Source organism: Eucyclogobius newberryi, unplaced genomic scaffold, assembly GCF_026437365.1.
Source record: "Eucyclogobius newberryi isolate DKJ021-1_F unplaced genomic scaffold, fEucNew1.0.hap1 SCAF_29, whole genome shotgun sequence".
Taxonomy (NCBI): Eukaryota; Metazoa; Chordata; class Actinopteri; order Gobiiformes; family Gobiidae; genus Eucyclogobius; species Eucyclogobius newberryi.
In genome coordinates this window covers 757,424-784,312 of record NW_027315934.1, presented here as the reverse complement: position 1 = coordinate 784,312, position 26,889 = coordinate 757,424, and the positions used below count along the sequence as shown (strand labels likewise).

General features: G+C 43.8%; 15 non-coding genes and 1 pseudogene across 15 annotated transcripts; 15 read left to right on the top strand and 1 right to left on the bottom strand.

Annotated features, from left to right (window-relative positions):
• Positions 1–1,256: 1,256 nt before the first annotated feature.
• On the top strand, positions 1,257–1,330 carry trnat-agu (transfer RNA threonine (anticodon AGU)). Its single transcript has one exon. It is a non-coding gene; the product is annotated as a tRNA-Thr (tRNA).
• Positions 1,331–2,569: 1,239 nt separating this feature from the next.
• trnar-ucu (transfer RNA arginine (anticodon UCU)) lies at positions 2,570–2,660 on the top strand. Its single transcript is given in 2 exon segments — positions 2,570–2,606; positions 2,625–2,660. It is a non-coding gene; the product is annotated as a tRNA-Arg (tRNA).
• Positions 2,661–3,238: 578 nt separating this feature from the next.
• trnat-agu (transfer RNA threonine (anticodon AGU)) lies at positions 3,239–3,312 on the top strand. The gene has a single exon. It is a non-coding gene; the product is annotated as a tRNA-Thr (tRNA).
• A 1,239-nt stretch (positions 3,313–4,551) lies between these two features.
• trnar-ucu (transfer RNA arginine (anticodon UCU)) lies at positions 4,552–4,642 on the top strand. Its single transcript is given in 2 exon segments — positions 4,552–4,588; positions 4,607–4,642. It is a non-coding gene; the product is annotated as a tRNA-Arg (tRNA).
• Positions 4,643–5,059: 417 nt separating this feature from the next.
• Positions 5,060–5,133, top strand: trnan-guu (transfer RNA asparagine (anticodon GUU)). The gene has a single exon. It is a non-coding gene; the product is annotated as a tRNA-Asn (tRNA).
• A 1,405-nt stretch (positions 5,134–6,538) lies between these two features.
• On the top strand, positions 6,539–6,629 carry trnar-ucu (transfer RNA arginine (anticodon UCU)). The gene is given in 2 exon segments: positions 6,539–6,575; positions 6,594–6,629. It is a non-coding gene; the product is annotated as a tRNA-Arg (tRNA).
• A 577-nt stretch (positions 6,630–7,206) lies between these two features.
• On the top strand, positions 7,207–7,280 carry trnap-agg (transfer RNA proline (anticodon AGG)). Its single transcript has one exon. It is a non-coding gene; the product is annotated as a tRNA-Pro (tRNA).
• A 1,245-nt stretch (positions 7,281–8,525) lies between these two features.
• Positions 8,526–8,616, top strand: trnar-ucu (transfer RNA arginine (anticodon UCU)). The gene is given in 2 exon segments: positions 8,526–8,562; positions 8,581–8,616. It is a non-coding gene; the product is annotated as a tRNA-Arg (tRNA).
• A 577-nt stretch (positions 8,617–9,193) lies between these two features.
• Positions 9,194–9,267, top strand: trnap-agg (transfer RNA proline (anticodon AGG)). The gene has a single exon. It is a non-coding gene; the product is annotated as a tRNA-Pro (tRNA).
• Positions 9,268–12,473: 3,206 nt separating this feature from the next.
• On the top strand, positions 12,474–12,547 carry trnak-cuu (transfer RNA lysine (anticodon CUU)). Its single transcript has one exon. It is a non-coding gene; the product is annotated as a tRNA-Lys (tRNA).
• Positions 12,548–13,290: 743 nt separating this feature from the next.
• LOC140373040 (piggyBac transposable element-derived protein 4-like) overlaps positions 13,291–26,889 on the bottom strand; it is a 48,257-nt pseudogene continuing 34,658 nt past the window's right edge.
• Positions 16,732–16,804, top strand: trnav-uac (transfer RNA valine (anticodon UAC)). Its single transcript has one exon. It is a non-coding gene; the product is annotated as a tRNA-Val (tRNA).
• On the top strand, positions 22,048–22,120 carry trnav-uac (transfer RNA valine (anticodon UAC)). Its single transcript has one exon. It is a non-coding gene; the product is annotated as a tRNA-Val (tRNA).
• trnav-uac (transfer RNA valine (anticodon UAC)) lies at positions 23,586–23,658 on the top strand. Its single transcript has one exon. It is a non-coding gene; the product is annotated as a tRNA-Val (tRNA).
• Positions 25,124–25,196, top strand: trnav-uac (transfer RNA valine (anticodon UAC)). The gene has a single exon. It is a non-coding gene; the product is annotated as a tRNA-Val (tRNA).
• Positions 26,663–26,735, top strand: trnav-uac (transfer RNA valine (anticodon UAC)). Its single transcript has one exon. It is a non-coding gene; the product is annotated as a tRNA-Val (tRNA).

Below are 26,889 nucleotides of genomic sequence, written 5' to 3'. Positions count from 1 at the left end.
GCAGTCTTCTTTGCAAGACTCAGTTCAGAACATTAAAAATACCATTATTTGCAGATAACAAGCACGCAGCCAGCTAGACAACTGGAGTTAACCCATTTTGCATTTGTGGCTGACAAAACTTTCCAAGAGATCACCACAAGTCTGAGTTCCACTACATGCTGCCTTTATGCATTGCCTACTAGATTTTTAAAGTCTATGGTGAGCAGTCTGTTGGCTCCAATCAATCAAAAAGTCAACATGTTGCTTGGATCTGGAATTTTCCCAAGATCCTTAAAACTGCAGTCATTAAGCCTGTCTTAAAGAAGAGCAGTCTTGATGCCACAGTGCTAAATAATTACCGGCCCATCTCAAACCTACTACTACTCAGTTGTCCATTCAAGCATGCAAATTATTTACAACGACAGAAAATGCGCTGCTGTTACAAATTGGAATAAGATGGAAAAGTATCCCTGCACACACAGATTAACTGCACTCTTTTCACTTTTTGATTCTCAGTTTGTTGGCAAGGAATGACTGATGTGGACCCATTTTGGATGAAAACCGTGTTTTGCGTTTGTGGAAATGAGTATCATGGAAAGATGTATGGGCTCTGTGGCGCAATGGATAGCGCATTGGACTTCTAGGCATAATTTGCAAGGGCATTAGCAAAGGTTGTGGATTCGAGTCCCACCAGAGTCGCTAATGGTGAGAGAACATACTAGTTTTTTTACAATGGAAAATCTGCTCGCTTTACTATCTGATGAAAGGCACTGCTGAACGAGGTTCAATTGCCAAGTGTGCTTGAAAAAGTAAGCAAATACATCGGCATTATGTCAAATAACATTATCTTGCAATTTTTCCTCAATATCCAGATTAACTGCAGTATATTGAGTGCGCAATAAATTGGCGAGAGTCGATTGATTGAAAGACTTCAAGTTTTTTTATAGCTACATTGGTACAGGGGATTTAGCTCAAAGGTAGAAAGATTGATGCCCTCGCTCTCCATTAAACACAGTTGATTGGACAGGGGCTGAACTTTCGAATGTTGCTGGCTCTCTTTAAAACAAAAGATATTGCGGCTTGTCGACTCGCAAATAGTTTATTGAGCGGGCTGTTTGTCTCTGTGGCGCAATTGGCCAGCGTGCTCGGCTGTTAACCGGGAGGTTGGTGGTTCGAGTCCACCCAGGGACGATTGGAAGAGGTATAGCAGGCAAAATCTATGAGGTAATCTTGGTCACTGAATATCTAGCTGAAACAGGTTGGAGTAGCTTTTAAGAGGCGCTGTGGCTTAGATGGTCAAAGTGCCTGTCTAGTAAACAGGAGATCTTGGGTTCAAATCCCAGCAGTGCCTTCATGATAACCTTTGAAGCAAATCAGTTGTTTACATGTACAGAAAAAACTTATCACTGAAAGAGCTCTTTTACATTTTTTAATTAGAGATTGAAAAGTATCCCTGAATAAACAGAGTAAATGCACTCTTTTCACTCCTTGTTTCTCAGTTTGATGGTAAGGATTGATTGATTGATGTAGACCGTTTTTGGATGACTGTTTTGCTTTTGTGAAAAAGGGGAATCAGACAAAAGTTGCAAAGGCATTCAAAGGCTGTGAGTTCGAGACCCACCAGAGTCACTGTTGTAACCCCTGTTATCTACATTGGTAAATAGGAAAGCCTGCTTGTGTTATTAACTGATGAAAGGAACTGCTAAATTTGGTTCAATTACCACAGAATCCCAGTGTGCTATAGGCTGGCCACTGCTTGGTAGGAGTTTCCCGTACGTGAGTGACTGTTCCTTCCTTCCTTCACGTCCCGCTCAACCTCGTCTTCTTCTAAAGAGTTTGGCGCTGTCCTCAGAAGCTTTGGTCTTACTCAGCACCTGAGTGGCCCCACCAAGGGCAAAGGGCACACTCTGGACCTGCTAATGACAAAGCGGGTTAATATTTCAAATTACAGTGTGGTAAATGTTACTTTGATGGTTTCTGTATTTCTCCAGGTGCAATGAGTTTGCAGTCTTCTTTGCAAGACTCAGTTCAGAACATTAAAAATACCATTATTTGCAGATAACAAGCACGCAGCCAGCTAGACAACTGGAGTTAACCCATTTTGCATTTGTGGCTGACAAAACTTTCCAAGAGATCACCACAAGTCTGAGTTCCACTACATGCTGCCTTTATGCATTGCCTACTAGATTTTTAAAGTCTATGGTGAGCAGTCTGTTGGCTCCAATCAATCAAAAAGTCAACATGTTGCTTGGATCTGGAATTTTCCCAAGATCCTTAAAACTGCAGTCATTAAGCCTGTCTTAAAGAAGAGCAGTCTTGATGCCACAGTGCTAAATAATTACCGGCCCATCTCAAACCTACTACTACTCAGTTGTCCATTCAAGCATGCAAATCATTTACAACGACAGAAAATGCGCTGCTGTTACAAATTGGAATAAGATGGAAAAGTATCCCTGCACACACAGATTAACTGCACTCTTTTCACTTTTTGATTCTCAGTTTGTTGGCAAGGAATGACTGATGTGGACCCATTTTGGATGAAAACCGTGTTTTGCTTTTGTGGAAATCAGCATCAAGGGCAGGATGTATGGGCTCTGTGGCGCAATGGATAGCGCATTGGATTTCTAGGCATAATTTGCAAGGGCATTCAAAGGTTGTGGGTTCGAGTCCCACCAGAGTCGCTAATGGTGAGAGAACATACTAGTTTTTTTACAATGGAAAATCTGCTCGCTTTACTATCTGATGAAAGGCACTGCTGAACGAGGTTCAATTGCCAAGTGTGCTTGAAAAAGTAAGCAAATACATCGGCATTATGTCAAATAACATTATCTTGCACATTTTCCTCAATATCCAGATTAACTGCAGGATATTGAGTGCGCAATAAATTGGCGAGAGTCGATTGATTGAAAGACTTCCAGTTTTTTTATAGCTACATTGGTACAGGGGATTTAGCTCAAAGGTAGAAAGATTGATGCCCTCGCTCTCCATTAAACACAGTTGATTGGACAGGGGCTGAACTTTCGAATGTTGCTGGCTCTCTTTAAAAAAAAAGATATTGCGGCTTGTCGACTCGCAAATATTTTATTGAGCGGGCTGTTTGTCTCTGTGGCGCAATTGGCCAGCGCGCTTGGCTGTTAACCGGGAGGTTGGTGGTTCGAGCCCACCCAGGGACGATTGGAAGAGGTATAGCAGGCAAAATATATGAGGTAATATTGGTCACTGAATATCTAGCTGAAACAGGTTGGAGTAGCTTTTAAGAGGCGCTGTGGCTTAGATGGTCAAAGTGCCTGTCTAGTAAACAGGAGATCTTGGGTTCAAATCCCAGCAGTGCCTTCATGATAACCTTTGAAGCAAATCAGTTGTTTACATGTACAGAAAAAACTTATCACTGAAAGAGCTCTTTTACATTTTTTAATTAGAGATTGAAAAGTATCCCTGAATAAACAGAGTAAATGCACTCTTTTCACTCCTTGTTTCTCAGTTTGATGGTAAGGATTGATTGATTGATGTAGACCGTTTTTGGATGACTGTTTTGCTTTTGTGAAAAAGGGGAATCAGACAAAAGTTGCAAAGGCATTCAAAGGCTGTGAGTTCGAGACCCACCAGAGTCACTGTTGTAACCCCTGTTATCTACATTGGTAAATAGGAAAGCCTGCTTGTGTTATTAACTGATGAAAGGAACTGCTAAATTTGGTTCAATTACCACAGAATCCCAGTGTGCTATAGGCTGGCCACTGCTTGGTAGGAGTTTCCCGTACGTGAGTGACTGTTCCTTCCTTCCTTCACGTCCCGCTCAACCTCGTCTTCTTCTAAAGAGTTTGGCGCTGTCCTCAGAAGCTTTGGTCTTACTCAGCACCTGAGTGGCCCCACCAAGGGCAAAGGGCACACTCTGGACCTGCTAATGACAAAGCGGGTTAATATTTCAAATTACAGTGTGGTAAATGTTACTTTGATGGTTTCTGTATTTCTCCAGGTGCAATGAGTTTGCAGTCTTCTTTGCAAGACTCAGTTCAGAACATTAAAAATACCATTATTTGCAGATAACAAGCACGCAGCCAGCTAGACAACTGGAGTTAACCCATTTTGCATTTGTGGCTGACAAAACTTTCCAAGAGATCACCACAAGTCTGAGTTCCACTACATGCTGCCTTTATGCATTGCCTACTAGATTTTTAAAGTCTATGGTGAGCAGTCTGTTGGCTCCAATCAATCAAAAAGTCAACATGTTGCTTGGATCTGGAATTTTCCCAAGATCCTTAAAACTGCAGTCATTAAGCCTGTCTTAAAGAAGAGCAGTCTTGATGCCACAGTGCTAAATAATTACCGGCCCATCTCAAACCTACTACTACTCAGTTGTCCATTCAAGCATGCAAATCATTTACAACGACAGAAAATGCGCTGCTGTTACAAATTGGAATAAGATGGAAAAGTATCCCTGCACACACAGATTAACTGCACTCTTTTCACTTTTTGATTCTCAGTTTGTTGGCAAGGAATGACTGATGTGGACCCATTTTGGATGAAAACCGTGTTTTGCTTTTGTGGAAATCAGCATCAAGGGCAGGATGTATGGGCTCTGTGGCGCAATGGATAGCGCATTGGACTTCTAGGCATAATTTGCAAGGGCATTCAAAGGTTGTGGGTTCGAGTCCCACCAGAGTCGCTAATGGTGAGAGAACATACTAGTTTTTTTACAATGGAAAATCTGCTCGCTTTACTATCTGATGAAAGGCACTGCTGAACGAGGTTCAATTGCCAAGTGTGCTTGAAAAAGTAAGCAAATACATCGGCATTATGTCAAATAACATTATCTTGCAATTTTTCCTCAATATCCAGATTAACTGCAGGATATTGAGTGCGCAATAAATTGGCGAGAGTCGATTGATTGAAAGACTTCCAGTTTTTTATAGCTACATTGGTACAGGGGATTTAGCTCAAAGGTAGAAAGATTGATGCCCTCGCTCTCCATTAAACACAGTTGATTGGACAGGGGCTGAACTTTCGAATGTTGCTGGCTCGCTTTAAAAAAAAAGATATTGCGGCTTGTCGAGTCGCAAATATTTTATTGAGCGGGCTGTTTGTCTCTGTGGCGCAATTGGCCAGCGCGCTCGGCTGTTAACCGGGAGGTTGGTGGTTCGAGCCCACCCAGGGACGATTGGAAAACGTATAGCAGGCAAAATCTATGAGGTAATATTGGTCACTGAATATCTAGCTGAAACAGGTTAGAGTAGCATTTAAGAGGCGCTGTGGCTTAGATGGTCAAAGTGCCTGTCTAGTAAAAAGGAGATCCTGGGTTCAAATCCCAGCAGTAACTTCATGATAGCCTTTCAAGCAAATCAGTTGTTTACATGTACAGAAAAACTTATCACCCGAAAGAGCTCTTTTACATTTTTTAATTAGAGATTGAAAAGTATCCCTGAATAAACAGAGTAAATGCACTCTTTTCACTCCTTGTTTCTCAGTTTGATGGTAAGGATTGATTGATTGATTGATTGATGTAGACCGTTTTTGGATGACTGTTTTGCTTTGTGAAAAAGGGGAATCAGACAAAAGTTGCAAAGGCATTCAAAGGCTGTGAGTTCGAGACCCACCAGAGTCACTGTTGTAACCCCTGTTATCTACATTGGTAAATAGGAAAGCCTGCTTGTGTTATTAACTGATGAAAGGAACTGCTAAACTTGGTTCAATTACCACAGAATCCCAGTGTGCTATAGGCTGGCCACTGCTTGGTAGGAGTTTCCCGTACGTGAGTGACTGTTCCTTCCTTCCTTCACGTCCCGCTCAACCTCGTCTTCTTCTAAAGAGTTTGGCGCTGTCCTCAGAAGCTTTGGTCTTACTCAGCACCTGAGTGGCCCCACCAAGGGGAAAGGGCGCACTCTGGACCTGCTAATGACAAAGCGGGTTAATATTTCAGATTACAGTGTGGTAAATGTTACTTTGATGGTTTCTGTATTTCTCCAGGTGCAATGAGTTTGCAGTCTTCTTTGCAAGACTCAGTTCAGAACATTAAAAATACCATTATTTGCAGATAACAAGCACGCAGCCAGCTAGACAACTGGAGTTAACCCATTTTGCATTTGTGGCTGACAAAACTTTCCAAGAGATCACCACAAGTCTGAGTTCCACTACATGCTGCCTTTATGCATTGCCTACTAGATTTTTAAAGTCTATGGTGAGCAGTCTGTTGGCTCCAATCAATCAAAAAGTCAACATGTTGCTTGGATCTGGAATTTTCCCAAGATCCTTAAAACTGCAGTCATTAAGCCTCTCTTAAAGAAGAGCAGTCTTGATGCCACAGTGCTAAATAATTACCGGCCCATTTCAAACCTACTACTACTCAGTTGTCCATTCAAGCATGCAAATTATTTACAACGACAGAAAATGCGCTGCTGTTACAAATTGGAATAAGATGGAAAAGTATCCCTGCACACACAGATTAACTGCACTCTTTTCACTTTTTGATTCTCAGTTTGTTGGCAAGGAATGACTGATGTGGACCCATTTTGGATGAAAACCGTGTTTTGCGTTTGTGGAAATGAGCATCATGGAAGGATGTATGGGCTCTGTGGCGCAATGGATAGCGCATTGGATTTCTAGGCATAATTTGTAAGGGCATTCAAAGGTTGTGGGTTCGAGTCCCACCAGAGTCGCTAATGGTGAGAGAACATACTAGTTTTTTTACAATGGAAAATCTGCTCGCTTTACTATCTGATGAAAGGCACTGCTGAACGAGGTTCAATTGCCAAGTGTGCTTGAAAAAGTATGCAAATACATCGGCATTATGTCAAATAACATTATCTTGCAATTTTTCCTCAATATCCAGATTAACTGCAGGATATTGAGTGCGCAATAAATTGGCGAGAGACGATTGATTGAAAGACTTCCAGTTTTTTATAGCTACATTGGTACAGGGGATTTAGCTCAAAGGTAGAAAGATTGATGCCCTCGCTCTCCATTAAACACAGTTGATTGGACAGGGGCTGAACTTTCGAATGTTGCTGGCTCTCTTTAAAAAAAAAGATATTGCGGCTTGTCGACTCGCAAATATTTTATTGAGCGGGCTGTTTGTCTCTGTGGCGCAATTGGCCAGCGCGCTCGACTGTTAACCGGGAGGTTGGTGGTTCGAGCCCACCCAGGGACGATTGGAAGAGGTATAGCAGGCGAAATCTATGAGGTAATATTGGTCACTGAATATGTAGCTGAAACAGGTTGGAGCAGCTTTTAAGAGGCGCTGTGGCTTAGATGGTCAAAGTGCCAGTCTAGGAAACAGGAGATCCTGGGTTCAAATCCCAGCAGTGCCTTCATGATAGCCTTTCAAGCAAATCAGTTGTTTACATGTACAGAAAAACTTATCACCCGAAAGAGCTCTTTTACATTTTTTAATTAGAGATTGAAAAGTATCCCTGAATAAACAGAGTAAATGCACTCTTTTCACTCCTTGTTTCTCAGTTTGATGGTAAGGATTGATTGATTGATTGATTGATGTAGACCGTTTTTGGATGACTGTTTTGCTTTGTGAAAAAGGGGAATCAGACAAAAGTTGCAAAGGCATTCAAAGGCTGTGAGTTCGAGACCCACCAGAGTCACTGTTGTAACCCCTGTTATCTACATTGGTAAATAGGAAAGCCTGCTTGTGTTATTAACTGATGAAAGGAACTGCTAAACTTGGTTCAATTACCACAGAATCCCAGTGTGCTATAGGCTGGCCACTGCTTGGTAGGAGTTTCCCGTACGTGAGTGACTGTTCCTTCCTTCCTTCACGTCCCGCTCAACCTCGTCTTCTTCTAAAGAGTTTGGCGCTGTCCTCAGAAGCTTTGGTCTTACTCAGCACCTGAGTGGCCCCACCAAGGGGAAAGGGCGCACTCTGGACCTGCTAATGACAAAGCGGGTTAATATTTCAGATTACAGTGTGGTAAATGTTACTTTGATGGTTTCTGTATTTCTCCAGGTGCAATGAGTTTGCAGTCTTCTTTGCAAGACTCAGTTCAGAACATTAAAAATACCATTATTTGCAGATAACAAGCACGCAGCCAGCTAGACAACTGGAGTTAACCCATTTTGCATTTGTGGCTGACAAAACTTTCCAAGAGATCACCACAAGTCTGAGTTCCACTACATGCTGCCTTTATGCATTGCCTACTAGATTTTTAAAGTCTATGGTGAGCAGTCTGTTGGCTCCAATCAATCAAAAAGTCAACATGTTGCTTGGATCTGGAATTTTCCCAAGATCCTTAAAACTGCAGTCATTAAGCCTGTCTTAAAGAAGAGCAGTCTTGATGCCACAGTGCTAAATAATTACCGGCCCATCTCAAACCTACTACTACTCAGTTGTCCATTCAAGCATGCAAATTATTTACAACGACAGAAAATGCGCTGCTGTTACAAATTGGAATAAGATGGAAAAGTATCCCTGCACACACAGATTAACTGCACTCTTTTCACTTTTTGATTCTCAGTTTGTTGGCAAGGAATGACTGATGTGGACCCATTTTGGATGAAAACCGTGTTTTGCGTTTGTGGAAATGAGCATCATGGAAGGATGTATGGGCTCTGTGGCGCAATGGATAGCGCATTGGATTTCTAGGCATAATTTGTAAGGGCATTCAAAGGTTGTGGGTTCGAGTCCCACCAGAGTCGCTAATGGTGAGAGAACATACTAGTTTTTTTACAATGGAAAATCTGCTCGCTTTACTATCTGATGAAAGGCACTGCTGAACGAGGTTCAATTGCCAAGTGTGCTTGAAAAAGTAAGCAAATACATCGGCATTATGTCAAATAACATTATCTTGCAATTTTTCCTCAATATCCAGATTAACTGCAGGATATTGAGTGCGCAATAAATTGGCGAGAGACGATTGATTGAAAGACTTCCAGTTTTTTATAGCTACATTGGTACAGGGGATTTAGCTCAAAGGTAGAAAGATTGATGCCCTCGCTCTCCATTAAACACAGTTGATTGGACAGGGGCTGAACTTTCGAATGTTGCTGGCTCTCTTTAAAAAAAAAGATATTGCGGCTTGTCGACTCGCAAATATTTTATTGAGCGGGCTGTTTGTCTCTGTGGCGCAATTGGCCAGCGCGCTCGACTGTTAACCGGGAGGTTGGTGGTTCGAGCCCACCCAGGGACGATTGGAAGAGGTATAGCAGGCAAAATCTATGAGGTAATATTGGTCACTGAATATGTAGCTGAAACAGGTTGGAGCAGCTTTTAAGAGGCGCTGTGGCTTAGATGGTCAAAGTGCCAGTCAAGGAAACAGGAGATCCTGGGTTCAAATCCCAGCAGTGCCTTCATGATAGCCTTTCAAGCAAATCAGTTGTTTACATGTACAGAAAAACTTATCACCCGAAAGAGCTCTTTTACATTTTTTAATTAGAGATTGAACAGTATCCCTGAATAAACAGAGTAAATGCACTCTTTTCACTCCTTGTTTCTCAGTTTGATGGTAAGGATTGATTGATTGATGTAGACCGTTTTTGGATGACTGTTTTGCTTTGTGAAAAAGGGGAATCAGACAAAAGTTGCAAAGGCATTCAAAGGCTGTGAGTTCGAGACCCACCAGAGTCACTGTTGTAACCCCTGTTATCTACATTGGTAAATAGGAAAGCCTGCTTGTGTTATTAACTGATGAAAGGAACTGCTAAACTTGGTTCAATTACCACAGAATCCCAGTGTGCTATAGGCTGGCCACTGCTTGGTAGGAGTTTCCCATACGTGAGTGACTGTTCCTTCCTTCCTTCACGTCCCGCTCAACCTCGTCTTCTTCTAAAGAGTTTGGCGCTGTCCTCAGAAGCTTTGGTCTTACTCAGCACCTGAGTGGCCCCACCAAGGGGAAAGGGCACACTCTGGACCTGCTAATGACAAAGCGGGTTAATATTTCAAATTACAGTGTGGTAAATGTTACTTTGATGGTTTCTGTATTTCTCCAGGTGCAATGAGTTTGCAGTCTTCTTTGCAAGACTCAGTTCAGAACATTAAAAATACCATTATTTGCAGATAACAAGCACGCAGCCAGCTAGACAACTGGAGTTAACCCATTTTGCATTTGTGGCTGACAAAACTTTCCAAGAGATCACCACAAGTCTGAGTTCCACTACATGCTGCCTTTATGCATTGCCTACTAGATTTTTAAAGTCTATGGTGAGCAGTCTGTTGGCTCCAATCAATCAAAAAGTCAACATGTTGCTTGGATCTGGAATTTTCCCAAGATCCTTAAAACTGCAGTCATTAAGCCTGTCTTAAAGAAGAGCAGTCTTGATGCCACAGTGCTAAATAATTACCGGCCCATCTCAAACCTACTACTACTCAGTTGTCCATTCAAGCATGCAAATCATTTACAACGACAGAAAATGCGCTGCTGTTACAAATTGGAATAAGATGGAAAAGTATCCCTGCACACACAGATTAACTGCACTCTTTTCACTTTTTGATTCTCAGTTTGTTGGCAAGGAATGACTGATGTGGACCCATTTTGGATGAAAACCGTGTTTTGTGTTTGTGGAAATGAGCATCATGGAAGGATGTATGGGCTCTGTGGAGCAATGGATAGCGCATTGGACTTCTAGGCATAATTTGCAAGGCTCACCCTCACGCTGGACACAGCGCCAGATGATATATTTGGTCGGACTCCGGTCCCTTCCTCGTCTCTGAGTTTGTCAGCCGGCGCGAACCCCTGTGGTGAGTGCTGGGCCGTTCCCTTGGTACTCCAGTCAGAGTACCAAGGGCACGGACTTCCATGGTATAGTACCAAGGGCACGGACCTCCAGGGGGCTGAACCAAGGGTGTGTAGCCCGTGTGGGGGTGCTTAAGTGTGGGTCCCCGGGTTCGAAGGGAGAGCCTGGTCCCCGGTGGTCATCCCCGGAGTCCCAGAGCCCGCGACCCGGGGAAGAGTGGCCCGTCCCCAGACTGAGTTTGGGGGAATGCGGGGTGCTCTGGAGGTGCTCCATGGGTTCCAGGGGGTATTCAGCGGAGGCCATGCCCGGCCGGAGTGGCCCTTCCCCGGGGTGAGTCTGGAGGAGTGGGGGGTGGCTCTGGAGGTGCTCCGGGGGCTCCAGGGGTTCCAGGGGGTGCTGCGGAGGCCACGCCCAGCCAGAGTTGCCCTTCCCCGGGGTGAGTCTGGAGGAGTGGGGGGTGGCTCTGGAGGTGCTCCGGGGGCTCCAGGGGTTCCAGGGGGTGCTCAGTGGAGGCCATACCCAGCCAGAGTGGCCCTTCCCCGGGGTGAGTCTGGAGGAGTGGGGGGTGGCTCTGGAGGTGCTCCAGGGGTTCCAGGGGGTGCTCAGTGGAGGCCATGCCCAGCCAGAGTGGCCCTTCCCCGGGGTGAGTCTGGAGGAGTGGGGGGTGGCTCTGGAGGTGCTCCAGGGGCTCCAAGGGGTGCTCAGTGGAGGCCATGCCCAGCCAGAGTGGCCCTTCCCCGGGGTGAGTCTGGAGGAGTGGGGGGTGGCTCTGGAGGTGCTCCGGGGGCTCCAGGGGTTCCAGGGGGTGCTCAGTGGAGGCCATGCCCAGCCAGAGTGGCCCTTCCCCGGGGTGAGTCTGGAGGAGTGGGGGGGTGGCTCTGGAGGTGCTCCGGGGGCTCCAGGGGTTCAAGGGGGTGCTCAGTGGAGGTCATGAGTAGTCTGTTGGCTCCAATCAATCAAAAAGTCAACATGTTGCTTGGATCTGGAATTTTCCCAAGAGCCTTAAAACTGCAGTCATTAAGCCTCTCTTAAAGAAGAGCAGTCTTGATGCCACAGTGCTAAATAATTACCGGCCCATCTCAAACCTACTACTACTCAGTTGTCCATTCAAGCATGCAAATTATTTACAACGACAGAAAATGCGCTGCTGTTACAAATTGGAATAAGATGGAAAAGTATCCCTGCACACACAGATTAACTGCACTCTTTTCACTTTTTGATTCTCAGTTTGTTGGCAAGGAATGACTGATGTGGACCCATTTTGGATGAAAACCGTGTTTTGCGTTTGTGGAAATGAGCATCATGGAAGGATGTATGGGCGCTGTGGCGCAATGGATAGCGCATTGGACTTCTAGGTGTAATTTGCAAGGGCATTAAAGGTTGTGTGTTCGCGTCCCACCAGAGTCGCTAATGGTGAGAGAACACATTTTTTTTTTACAATGGAAAATCTGCTCGCTTTACTATCTGATGAAAGGCACTGCTGAACGAGGTTCAATTGCCAAGTGTGCTTGAAAAAGTAAGCAAATACATCGGCATTATGTCAAATAACATTATTTTGCCATTTTTCCTCAATATCCAGATTAACTGCAGTATATTGAGTGCGCAATAAATTGGCGAGAGTCGATTGATTGAAAGACTTCCAGTTTTTTTATAGCTACATTGGTACAGGGGATTTATTTCAGAGGTAGAAAGATTGATGGCCTCGCTCTCCATTAAACGCAGTTGATTGGACAGGGGCTGAACTTTCGAATGTTGCTGGCTCGCTTTAAAAAAAACATATTGCGGCTTGTCAAGGTGCAAATATTTTATTGAGCGGGCTGTTTGTCTCTGTGGCGCAATTGGCCAGTGCGCTCGGCTCTTAACCGGGAGGTTGGTGGTTCGAGCCCACCCAGGGACGATTGGAAGAGCTATTGCACGCGCAAAATCTATGAAGTAACATTGGTCACTGAATATCTAGCTGAAACAGGTTAAAGTAGCATTTAAGAGGCGCTGTGGCTTAGATGGTAAAAGTGCCTGTCTAGTAAACAGGAAATCCTGGGTTTAAATCCCAGCAGTGCTTTCATAATAGCCTTTCAAGCAAATCAGTTGTTTACATGTACAGAAAAACTTATCACCCGAAAGAGCTGTTTTACTATTTGCAATTAGAGATTGAAAAGTATCCCTGAATAAGTACCCTGAAGAGTAAATGCACTCTTTTCACTCCTTGTTTCTCAGTTTTTTGGTAAGGAATGATTGATGTAGACCGTTTTCGGATGACTGTTTTGCTTTTGTGAAAAAGGGGAATCAGGCAAAAGTTGCAAAGGCATTCAAAGGCTGTGAGTTCGAGACCCACCAGAGTCACAGAATCAGAGACCCCCCCCACGGCCCATGGACAAGGGTGGGTGGGGGTGTATCACAGACCCCCCATCGACGAGGGACCCCCCGTAGATGGAGGCTTTGTATCGCTGACCCCCCCGTGGACGGAGGAGGGGTCTCGCTTTACTCTCTCTCTCTCTTTTTCTCTCTACTTCTTCATCATAAGGACACAATTGTTATATTTATTATTTTTTTTTTTTTTCATGATTATTTAAAATAAAATAAAAATTTACACCATAGCAAGGCAAGGGCGGCAACGGCAGCGATCGTAAGGTCGACAGATACTTAGGTCCGAGCGCAGCGCGGGCAGTAGCTGAGGGCGCACTTGCCACACACGTGTACGAGGCACCCTCGGCACACGTTCGTCGTTTTAGTGTCCTTGCTCCTGGGGCATATTCGGCACCTCTTCTTCTTCGCGGGTACAGCCGCACGCGGGTTCTCTTCTTCCTCTCCCCCCCCTCTCTCCCCTCTCCCCTCTCTTCTTCCCTCTTCCGAGATGTCCCCGATGACGCCGGGGCGCGGGTCCTCCTCCCCCCTCCCGCGACGAGCGCGCTCCCCAGCTGCTCCATGAACAGCCTGCGTCTGTGGCGTTTGCCGACCATCCACGTCGGGTTCAGCTCCCGCCACAGGACGAAAGCGTTGTACGCGGACACGTCGATCATGTTGTGGAACAGGACGAGGGGCCAGCGGCAGGTTTTCCTCCTGCAGCTGTAGGTACCCGTCACCTTGTCCAGGTTGTCCACGCCTCCCTTGGTGCGATTGTAATGCAACACGGCCGCCGGTTTGCTCGGAGGATCGCCGTCTCCGTAGTTGGCGCGGCACCGTGGTGAGGATCAGCACGTTCTTGCTCTTCTTCGCCAGGTAGGACCGAGGGGACTCCGTTTGTCGCCGTAGCCTTGGAAGAGGTCCCCGGCGCGGTCTCGCCCAACGTGAACGCGAAGACGGAGGACGCGACCGCTCTGCGCTTCGTGTCGACCAGTTCCCGCGGGATCTCGCTCCTGTTGGCGCGCAGCGTCCCCAGCAGGGTGAGGCCGTCCCTCTCGAAGAATAGCCTTCGGGCGAGCTCGTACGAGGTGAAGAAGTTGTCGCACGTGACGTTGCGGCCCCCCCCGACCCCCAGTCCCAGTGCCTCGGAGAGATCGAGCATGACCCGCGTGGCCAGGTTCTTCTCCGGAGGCGCGCGCTTATCGGATTTCCCGGTGTAAACCTGCATCTTCCAGGCGTAACTGGACAGCGAGTCGCACGCGACCCACAGCTTGATTCCGTACTTCGCAGGCTTTGAGGGAAGGGGCAGCGACCTGTCGAAGAAGAAAGAAGAAAGAAGAAGAAAGAAGAAGAAGGGAAAAAAAATAAAAAATAATGAAGGAAAAACAAGAACACAAGATCAACAAATATTATTTAATTTGAATTGAATTTGTTATTAATTATGTATTTAATTATTCAATGATTTATTTAGTTTATCATTTCCATAAACAGTGCACCTGTGCCATCACGTATGTGTCTCCTCTGAACAACTGCAGGACCAACCGGTGGTTTGGGAGAAACAGACAGGTCAAAGAAGACACAGAAATGATCAGACAGAGCAACATTGATCACATTATCATTTGAAATATTTACCCCCTTTGTAAATATGAGATCTAGAGTGTGTCCTTTGCTGTGGGTGGGGCCTCTCACATGCTGAGTAAGACTGAAGGTTTCAAGGACAGCATCAAGCTCTTTAGCGTTTCTGTCACAAATATTATCAACATGCACATTGAAATCACCTGTAATGACCGAACCATCAAAGTCTGTGCATACGACTGAAAGCATCTCAGTAAAATCATCAATAAAACTTTGGCAGTGCTGGGGAGGCTTGTATAAAACAATGAAGAGAATGGATGGAGACCGTTTTAGCTCCATTTTAAAGGATACATACTCAAATGATGAAAACACCCCAAAAGACAACCTGCGGGTAATTATTTCATCTCTAAAGACAGCACAGACTCCACCCCCTTTTTGTTTTCTCGTGTTTCAGATTCAAACTTAAAGTTGGGTGGAGCAGATTCTATCAGAACTACATTTCCTGTGTTTTTGTCAAGCCATGTTTCAGTTAAAAACATAAAATCAAGATTATAAGAAGAAATAAAATTATTAATTAAGAGAGATTTGTTACATAAGGATCTGACATTTAGCACAGCAAGTTTCAGACTAGTTTCAGTGGGACTGGGCTTTATCTTTTCACAGGGAATATGAATCACATTTCTCAGATTGGGCCTGACTCGCATTTTGTTTTTCCATCTGTGTGATGATGTGACTACAGAAATAGCACTAGGGGGGGCTCTTTTTACATAGGGCCCTGGGTTGGTTTGATTTTTAATGTGACAATAAGTCCCGGCAACGCTGAGACCCAGTGCATCCTAGCTATGGGAGATACCAGGTGAAAGGCGAGGTTGGATGGGTGGTGGGGCTTTTGTAGCCAAGGAGAGTTTGGGACCAGGTGAGAGGCGAGGGGGATGGGAGGTGGGGCTTTTGTTGGTGTAGTCGGCTTGTGCAGGGAAGAGTTGATAAGTTTTCACATAGCCCTTGCTATATTGGGCGTGAGTGGAGCCATCTTAATGCCTGATTTGATCAGACTTTCAAAATGGCTGGGAAGGCCCATGGGTGAGAGTGGAGATGAGAAGGAGAATGATGAATCTTTAGTGGGAGTAGATGTTGCAGGGGGAACCCAGGGCTGGTGTGAAGGCAGGGGCGTTGACAGGGATGTTGTTGGGCTTGTCACAGATGGGTCCAAGGCCTTTGAAAATTGTTCCTTTTCTGGAGGCGGTGGAGGTGAATGTGGAGCAGCTGGAGCTGAATCCTTTGCTGCTGGTGGTGGAGCAGCTGCTGATGAATCCTTTGGTGGAGGCTGAGGTTGTGGTGCTTTTGATGTTGAAACATTGGCTCGGTCTCTGGCTGATGGAGCAGGAATTCTTCTCTCATTCCTCTCTTCTCTAACTATCTGCTCAGGACCCTGTCCAGGCCCAGTCCAATGCCTCAGAGCGTGGAGCAGGTTCTCTGTCAGCACCCTCACTCCATCTCTGCATAGGTGGGGGCCATTTCTCTTAAACAGGTCCTCTCGTTTCCAGAATAGATAGAAGTTCTCAATGTAGTGTAGTCCTCTCGGGGCACACTCTTTGGACAGCCATGTGTTCAGCTGAAGAAGCCGGCTAAACTTGTTTATCCTCCTGTCGATGTTTGGAATAGGCCCACTTATGAATGTTTTGATTTCCATTTCATCAAGCACGTCGAATAACTTCAAGAAGTCTTTTTTCAAAACTTCAGTCTGTTCCCGCCGCATGTCCACTGCACCCACGTGCACAATCAGCTGTTTAGCTCCTCCATGCTTAGCCATAATATTTGGAAGGAGTGACGTTATCTCAGAAACAGTGGCGCTTGGAAAAGAATGTGTGTTTATCTTTTCATGCGTCACGTGACTTATCGCGCCGTCTCCAACCAAAACAATCTGCGTGACCTTGGCTCCTGGCACAGATCCTCCTCGCTGTATTTTGGCCACGTCATCTTTCCTTTTTTCATTTGATTCCATCTCTGAAAGTGGTAAAAATCTGTTTGTGAGCTGTATTTTAGGTGACTTCACGTTATCTTTGTATCGTTTAGGCTTTGCTCCAAGTTTGTTCCAAGAAACAGCCAATTTACTCAACAGGGCAAATAAAGGAGAGCAGCCATGTAGGATGCAGGCACATGCTCTGTGGTTTTATTGTGTAGAGGTCATCACATCTGCTTTACACGCAGAAGGTCCTGGGTTCGATCCCCAGTGAAACCAGCTGTGTGTTTCGTGCAAACTCTCATTGACTTTGAGCATGCTGTTGGTGCTTTAAAGCTCCATGACTTTACTGTGCCCCTCTTGCTTACTGAAATAAAAGCTTCATATGTTGAGCTCATATTGTGTTCAATAGCTACAGCGTACCTATCTTTCATTCAGTCCTCTAATTCTTTCAACAAGGTTTAAAGAGGTGCTCAAAGTTCAAGTAGCCGCGGTGTGTGACCTAGCGAAGTCGATGTCAGACACTGTAATATTTTCTGGTCCCCTGCCCAATTGGATCAATGCTGAATTGTACAGCCGTCTCTCAGCATTCAACAACTGGTTATCCAGATGGTGCCCTCAAAACAACGTTGTCTTTATTGATAACTGGAGTGCGTTTTGGGGAAAGCCTGGGCTCATACGCAGGGATGGCATCCATCCGACTTCGGAGGGTACATCCCTATTAGTTCGGAATTTGACCGATACTCTTAGTCGTGTTAAGTGACCATCTAGGGATGAGCCCCGGGCGCAGAGCAGCAGTTTAAGACGCTCCTCTGTCGCTGAACTCTCGCCTGTTCTGTTACATGTGAAGTGTTCAGATTCAAGACAGATAGAGACTGTGTGTGTCCCTCGTGTTCCTCGTACAAATAATGCCAAAAAGTCACATCTCAGAAAAAATATTTCAGGCGTCAGACCAAATAACTTAAGGAAAATAACAATCACAAATGACACAAATATACAAATGAATAAACACGTAAAATATGGACTGCTAAACATTCGAGCAATTTCCTCCAAATCGCTCTTAGTTAATGAATTAATTAGTGACTATAACATAGATCTTCTAGCTCTAACTGAAACGTGGCTTCAACAAGACGACTACGTCAGACTAAATGAGTCCACCCCACCCACCCATGTTAACTTTCAGACTGCCAGGAGCACAGGCCGAGGTGGTGGTGTGGCAGTGATCTCACACTCAAGCCTACTCATGAGCCCTAAAACTAACAATGCATTTCACTCATTTGAAAGCCTTATGCTGTCGATCACATGTCCAAATATGAGAAACCAAAAAGGAGTTTTGTTCATAGTTATCTACCGACCTCCTGGTCCCTACTCAGAGTTTTTAACAGAGTTTTCTGACTTTATATCAAACTTAGTGTTAGCCTGGGATAAAATAGTTATAGCTGGAGACTTTAATATCCACGTGAACATGAGTGATGACGCTCTCAGTAATGCCTTCAGCGCCTTGTTAGACAGCATTGGTTTCACTCAGAATGTAAATAAACCGACTCACACCCACAAGAACACTCTGGATCTTATCCTAACGTATGGAACAGAGATTAGTGACCTCATTGTCCTCCCTCAAAACCCTATATTGTCAGATCATTTCCTAATTACCTTTCAGTTTATTCTTAAAGATCATCCAGTCCCACAAAATAAAGTTATAATGAAAAGGACAATATCTGAAAAATCTATCTCAAAATTCAAAGAAATAATAGAGCCAATATTCAGTGACATGTCATGTGATCCTGCTGAGAACAGCTTTAGTCCCAGTTTAAGTGATCAATTTGTCGACTTGACCATGAATTCTCTGAAGTCTGCTCTTGACGTTGTCGCGCCGTTAAAACAGAAGGTCATTAGGCCAAAGCGCCTCCCCATGGTACAACCAAGAACTGCGTTCACATAAACAAAGAGTTAGAAAGTTAGAGGGATTATTTCGTCGCTCTCACACCGAAGAATCCCTAAAAGCATGGAAAAGTTGCCTGCTGTCCTATAAGCAGGCTCTGCGTAAGGCCCAAACCAGATATTATTCAAATCTAATAGAAGTCAACAAAAGTAACACTAAATTCCTTTTCAGCACTGTAGCTAGGCTAACAAACTGTCACAGTGCAGTAGAGCCTTCAATCCCAGCTACACTAAGCTCTGATGATTTCCTCCTATTTTTTAACAATAAAATAAAAACAATCAGAGATAAATTAGATGAAATTACCCCGCTATTAGCCCTGAACTAGCCCAAGCTGTAAATCTAACGTCCCATATAAATCCACCTGTAAACTTAGAAAGGTTCACAGCTGTTGATCAAGCAGAGATAACTTCAGCCATTATGTCCTCTAAAAGCTCAACTTGTGTCCTAGACCCCATTCCAAGCAGACTCCTCAAAGACATTCTCCCCTGAATTATAGACCCTATTCTTAATATAATAAATACTGAAACTGCACTAGTTAAAGTCACAAATGATTTGTTATTAGCCGCTTACGATGGACTGGTCTCAATCCTGGTTCTGTTGGACCTCAGCGCAGCGTTTGACACCATCGACCACAACATTCTACTGCAGAGGTTAGAATGTGATGTAGGTGTCGGAGGAACAGCCCTCAGCTGGTTTAAATCCTATCTATCTGATAGGTTCCAATTTGTTAATGTAAACCAGAGCTCCTCACCATGCTCTAAAGTAATTTACGGTGTGCCACAGGGTTCGGTACTCGGTCCAATTCTGTTTACTCTTTATATGCTGCCATTAGGCAACATTATCATAAAGCAAGTGTAGCCTCCAGTTCTACTGTAAGAAACCTTGGAGTCTTATTTGACCAGGAGCTCTCATTTAAAGCTCATATAAATCAAGCTTGTAAAACAGCCTATTTCCATTTGCGCAACATAGCCAAAATCAGAAGAATCCTGCCTAAAAGTGATGCCGAAAAACGTATCCATGCATTTGTAACGACTAGATTAGACTACTGTAACTCCCTGCTTGCAGCGTGTCCTAAAAGCTCCATAAAAAGCTTTCAACTGGTTCAAAATGCAGCAGCAAGATTACTAACAGGAACAAAAAGAAGAGAACACATTACGCCGGTGCTGAAGTCTCTTCACTGGCTCCCCGTCGAGTTTAGAATCAAATTCAAAATTCTACTCTTGACCTACAAAGCCATAAATGACATGGCCCCATCCTACCTCAAAGATGTTATAGAACCATATCATCCAAACAGAGCTCTTCGCTCTCAGAATGCCGGCCTTCTGGTGGTCCCAAGAGTCTCTAAAAGTACTGTAGGAGGTAGAGCGTTTAGCTACCAAGCTCCTGTGTTATGGAATCAGCTCCCGACCCATGTTAAATATGCTGACACAGTCTCTTCATTTAAGTCCAGGCTTAAAACGTTCCTCTTCGAAATCGCTTATGGTCAGACTAGTTAGGAACAGAAACATAAACCCACAGCTTTAGCTACGCTGCCCTAGGAGTAACTATGCTGGGGGAAGTATGACAGCTTGAGCTCTGTCCTCTTCTTCTGACTACTTATGCTATCAAACAATATTTATTTTTTGATTCCACTTGCAAACTGTTCACCGCCTTCTTTTTCTTTCTCTCACTCCTGAGGACCTGTGGACCCAGATGCCCCTCCCCTGGTGAAGTGGTCCCTGCCCTGTGTGGACGATCCCTCATCTGCCTGAAGAGTGGGTCCAGCTCGCCACCGACGGTCCCTCATCTGCCTGAAGAGTGGGTCCAGTTCGCCTCAGTCGGTCCCTCATCTGCCTGAAGAGTGGGTCCAGTTCGCCTCAGTCGGTCCCTCATCTGCCTGAAGAGTGGGTCCAGTTCGCCTCAGTCGGTCCCTCATCTGCCTGAAGAGTGGGTCCAGTTTGCCTCAGTCGGTCCCTCATCTGCCTGAGGAGTGGGTCCAGCTCCAGTCTCCCTCGTGTCCGTCTGTCCGTCTGTGAGAGTCGGATCTCTCCTTCACTGGAACTCCTCCAGGTTTCTACGCTTTTTTCCCAAAGAGGTTTTTTTTTTTGTAGTTTTTCCTGGCCGAGAAGGAGAGTCTAAGGACAGAGGACCCTGGGACATCGTCCCACGCCACCACAGACATTGTCTGACTCCCTTGCCACCACAGACATTGTCTGACTTCATCGCCACCACAGATATTGTTGATTCATTTCTCCCTGTGGCCCTCAGAGGCAACTGTTGTTGTGATTTTGGGCCTTACAAAAATAAATTGATTTGATGATTTGATTTGATTTGAAATGCGCTTTCTATGTTCACATGCTGAAATCTGGGGATGAACCAGGGACTTCTAGATCTTCAGTCTATCGCCCTGCCAAATGAGTTATTTTGGTAAGGACAGCTGGTGGGTTCATGTCTTAAACAGGAACCTACTTATACACCCCAAGCATTTGATATTTGCTGAATGCCAATGGAAATGCGTGTGCACAATCTCTCTAGGTAACTTTGCTGTGGGTTGGTTATCAATCTGATATGATTTAAAACACACGTTCAAGGGTGTTTTTTACGTAGGGGGACAATGTGAAGATTGTTGCGTCATTCCACCCCAAATTCTGTCAACAAGTCGGCAGGAGTTATTAAAAGTTGGTTTAATAACTGTAAAGAGACTAAAAATCTTGGGAGATATACAAGATAAGCATTTGTAAAGAAACTTGGAAAGACCTTTTTTCCACATCAAATTTTACAGTTCTTCAACCACACATGAAGAGTCACCTGAACAGGGACTTGAACCCTGGACCCTCAGATTAAAAGTCTGATGCTCTACCGACTGATGGACGCATCATATGGCAATGGCATACAGTACATACATTGGCCATTCACTCACCTTAGCCAGCACAACAGCCCAGAGGCAGCCATGAAGACACGTGAAGAGGATCCATTGCGTTGTCAGCACAGGCAAATAAATGAACCATTTTATTGTCACCACTTGTGCTTCTTCATGCTCCTCATTTGGGTTGTCTTGTCAAAAATAGGAATTGTACTGCAGCAATCATGACTCTTGTTCCAAGTTTTATTTCCAATTAGACCTCAACCAGAGCCACTGTCTGTCTGCAATTCACAGAAAGTGCTTCATAGTTGGATTGTAGTTTTAGCTTCACCCCACTTGAATTGAATATTTTTGTATGGGTACTTTCTTTGTGTGTGAGTATTTTTCATTCTGATCATTTTTGCCAGAGTTCATTTCTATACGGCTACTTTTTGCTCAGGTAACATTTTGATCCAAGTCGTGTCTACCCTTGCCCTCATGTGCTATGTCTGTGTGAATTTAATAGTGCAATTATTTGTAAAATTGCTTATGATTTTCATATTTTGGCTAATAAATAAAAGTAGATCCTGATTACCTAGTCTTGATCAACGTTCGTGTAGTTCTGCACCTTTATAATGTAGCTCCAATTTGAGCTATGTGAAAGACAGTTACACAAAGGACTTGCAAAACAAATAGTAGATTTACTCAACAGGGCAAATCAAAGAGAGCAGCCATGTAGGATGCAGGCACATGCTCTGTGGTTTCATTGTGTAGAGGTCATCACATCTGCTTTACACGCAGAAGGTCCTGGGTTCGATCCCCAGGGAAACCAGCTGTGTGTTTCATGCAAACTCCCATTGACTTTGAGCATGCTGTTGGTGCTTTAAAGCTCCATGACTTTACTGTGCCCCTCTTGCATACTGAAATAAAAGCTTCATCTGTTGAGCTCATATTGTGTTCAATAGCTACAGCGTACCTATCATCTTGTATCTTTCATTCAGTCCTCTAATTCTTTCAACAAGGTTTAAAGAAATGCGCTTTCTATGTTCACATGCAGAAATCTGGGGATGAACCAGGGACTTCTAGATCTTCAGTCTATCGCTCTGCCAAATGAGTTATTTTGGTAAGGACAGCTGGTGGGTTCATGTCTTAAACAGGAACCTACTTATACACCCCAAGCATTTGATATTTGCTGAATGCCAATGGAAATGCGTGTGCACAATCTCTCTAGGTAACTTTGCTGTGGGTTGGTTATCAATCTGATATGATTTAAAACACACGTTCAAGGGTGTTTTTTACGTAGGGGGACAATGTGAAGATTGTTGCGTCATTCCACCCCAAATTCTGTCAACAAGTCGGCAGGAGTTATTAAAAGTTGGTTTAATAACTGTAAAGAGACTAAAAATCTTGGGAGATATACAAGATAAGCATTTGTAAAGAAACTTGGAAAGACCTTTTTTCCACATCAAATTTTACAGTTCTTCAACCACACATGAAGAGTCACCTGAACAGGGACTTGAACCCTGGACCCTCAGATTAAAAGTCTGATGCTCTACCGACTGATGGACGCATCATATGGCAATGGCATACAGTACATACATTGGCCATTCACTCACCTTAGCCAGCACAACAGCCCAGAGGCAGCCATGAAGACACGTGAAGAGGATCCATTGCGTTGTCAGCACAGGCAAATAAATGAACCATTTTATTGTCACCACTTGTGCTTCTTCATGCTCCTCATTTGGGTTGTCTTGTCAAAAATAGGAATTGTACTGCAGCAATCATGACTCTTGTTCCAAGTTTTATTTCCAATTAGACCTCAACCAGAGTCACTGTCTGTCTGCAATTCACAGAAAGTGCTTCATAGTTGGATTGTAGTTTTAGCTTCACCCCACTTGAATTGAATATTTTTGTATGGGTACTTTCTTTGTGTGTGAGTATTTTTCATTCTGATCATTTTTGCCAGAGTTCATTTCTATACGGCTACTTTTTGCTCAGGTAACATTTTGATCCAAGTCGTGTCTACCCTTGCCCTCATGTGCTATGTCTGTGTGCATTTAATAGTGCAATTATTTGTAAAATTGCTTATGATTTTCATATTTTGGCTAATACATAAAAGTAGATCCTGATTACCTAGTCTTGATCAACGTTCGTGTAGTTCTGCACCTTTATAATGTAGCTCCAATTTGAGCTATGTGAAAGACAGTTACACAAAGGACTTGCAAAACAAATAGTAGATTTACTCAACAGGGCAAATCAAAGAGAGCAGCCATGTAGGATGCAGGCACATGCTCTGTGGTTTCATTGTGTAGAGGTCATCACATCTGCTTTACACGCAGAAGGTCCTGGGTTCGATCCCCAGGGAAACCAGCTGTGTGTTTCATGCAAACTCTCATTGACTTTGAGCGTGCTGTTGGTGCTTTAAAGCTCCATGACTTTACTGTGCCCCTCTTGCATACTGAAATAAAAGCTTCATCTGTTGAGCTCATATTGTGTTCAATAGCTACAGCGTACCTATCATCTTGTATCTTTCATTCAGTCCTCTAATTCTTTCAACAAGGTTTAAAGAAATGCGCTTTCTATGTTCACATGCAGAAATCTGGGGATGAACCAGGGACTTCTAGATCTTCAGTCTATCGCCCTGCCAAATGAGTTATTTTGGTAAGGACAGCTGGTGGGTTCATGTCTTAAACAGGAACCTACTTATACACCCCAAGCATTTGATATTTGCTGAATGCCAATGGAAATGCGTGTGCACAATCTCTCTAGGTAACTTTGCTGTGGGTTGGTTATCAATCTGATATGATTTAAAACACATGTTCAAGGGTGTTTTTTACGTAGGGGGACAATGTGAAGATTGTTGCGTCATTCCACCCCAAATTCTGTCAACAAGTCGGCAGGAGTTATTAAAAGTTGGTTTAATAACTGTAAAGAGACTGAAAAGCTTGGGAGATATACAAGATAAGCATTTGTAAAGAAACTTGGAAAGACCTTTTTTCCACATCAAATTTTACAGTTCTTCAACCACACATGAAGAGTCACCTGAACAGGGACTTGAACCCTGGACCCTCAGATTAAAAGTCTGATGCTCTACCGACTGATGGACGCATCATATGGCAATGGCATACAGTACATACATTGGCCATTCACTCACCTTAGCCAGCACAACAGCCCAGAGGCAGCCATGAAGACACGTGAAGAGGATCCATTGCGTTGTCAGCACAGGCAAATAAATGAACCATTTTATTGTCACCACTTGTGCTTCTTCATGCTCCTCATTTGGGTTGTCTTGTCAAAAATAGGAATTGTACTGCAGCAATCATGACTCTTGTTCCAAGTTTTATTTCCAATTAGACCTCAACCAGAGTCACTGTCTGTCTGCAATTCACAGAAAGTGCTTCATAGTTGGATTGTAGTTTTAGCTTCACCCCACTTGAATTGAATATTTTTGTATGGGTACTTTCTTTGTGTGTGAGTATTTTTCATTCTGATCATTTTTGCCAGAGTTCATTTCTATACGGCTACTTTTTGCTCAGGTAACATTTTGATCCAAGTCGTGTCTACCCTTGCCCTCATGTGCTATGTCTGTGTGCATTTAATAGTGCAATTATTTGTAAAATTGCTTATGATTTTCATATTTTGGCTAATAAATAAAAGTAGATCCTGATTACCTAGTCTTGATCAACGTTCGTGTAGTTCTGCACCTTTATAATGTAGCTCCAATTTGAGCTATGTGAAAGACAGTTACACAAAGGACTTGCAAAACAAATAGTAGATTTACTCAACAGGGCAAATCAAAGAGAGCAGCCATGTAGGATGCAGGCACATGCTCTGTGGTTTCATTGTGTAGAGGTCATCACATCTGCTTTACACGCAGAAGGTCCTGGGTTCGATCCCCAGGGAAACCAGCTGTGTGTTTCATGCAAACTCTCATTGACTTTGAGCATGCTGTTGGTGCTTTAAAGCTCCATGACTTTACTGTGCCCCTCTTGCATACTGAAATAAAAGCTTCATCTGTTGAGCTCATATTGTGTTCAATAGCTACAGCGTACCTATCATCTTGTATCTTTCATTCAGTCCTCTAATTCTTTCAACAAGGTTTAAATAAATGCGCTTTCTATGTTCACATGCAGAAATCTGGGGATGAACCAGGGACTTCTAGATCTTCAGTCTATCGCTCTGCCAAATGAGTTATTTTGGTAAGGACAGCTGGTGGGTTCATGTCTTAAACAGGAACCTACTTATACACCCCAAGCATTTGATATTTGCTGAATGCCAATGTAAATGAGTGTGCACAATCTCTCTAGGTAACTTTGCTGTGGGTTGGTTATCAATCTGATATGATTTAAAACACACGTTCAAGGGTGTTTTTTACGTAGGGGGACAATGTGAAGATTGTTGCGTCATTCCACCCCAAATTCTGTCAACAAGTCGGCAGGAGTTATTAAAAGTTGGTTTAATAACTGTAAAGAGACTAAAAATCTTGGGAGATATACAAGATAAGCATTTGTAAAGAAACTTGGAAAGACCTTTTTTCCACATCAAATTTTACAGTTCTTCAACCACACATGAAGAGTCACCTGAACAGGGACTTGAACCCTGGACCCTCAGATTAAAAGTCTGATGCTCTACCGACTGATGGACGCATCATATGGCAATGGTATACAGTACATACATTGGCCATTCACTCACCTTAGCCAGCACAACAGCCCAGAGGCAGCCATGAAGACACGTGAAGAGGATCCATTGCGTTGTCAGCACAGGCAAATAAATGAACCATTTTATTGTCACCACTTGTGCTTCTTCATGTTCCTCATTTGGTTTGTCTTGTCAAAAATAGGAATTGTACTGCAGAAATCATGACTCTTGTTCCAAGTTTTATTTCCAATTAGACCTCAACCAGAGTCACTGTCTGTCTGCAATTCACAGAAAGTACTTCATAGTTGGATTGTAGTTTTAGCTTCGCCCCCACTTGAATTGAATATTTTTGTATGGGTACTTTCTTTGTGTGTGAGTATTTTTCATTCTGATCATTTTTGCCAGAGTTCATTTCTATACAGCTACTTTTTGCTAAGGTAACATTTTGATCCAAGTCGTGTCTACCCTTGCCCTCATGTGCTATGTCTGTGTGCATTTAATAGTGCAATTATTTGTAAAATTGCTTATGATTTTCATATTTTGGCTAATAAATAAAAGTAGATCCTGATTACCTAGTCTTGATCAACGTTCGTGTAGTTCTGCACCTTTATAATGTAGCTCCAATTTGAGCTATGTGAAAGACAGTTACACAAAGGACTTGCAAAACAAATAGTAGATTTACTCAACAGGGCAAATCAAAGAGAGCAGCCATGTAGGATGCAGGCACATGCTCTGTGGTTTCATTGTGTAGAGGTCATCATATCTGCTTTACACGCAGAAGGTCCTGGGTTCGATCCCCAGGGAAACCAGCTGTGTGTTTAATACAAACTCTCATTGACTTTGAGCATGCTGTTGGTGCTTTAAAGCTCCATGACTTTACTGTGCCCCTCTTGCATACTGAAATAAAAGCTTCATCTGTTGAGCTCATATTGTGTTCAATAGCTACAGCGTACCTATCATCTT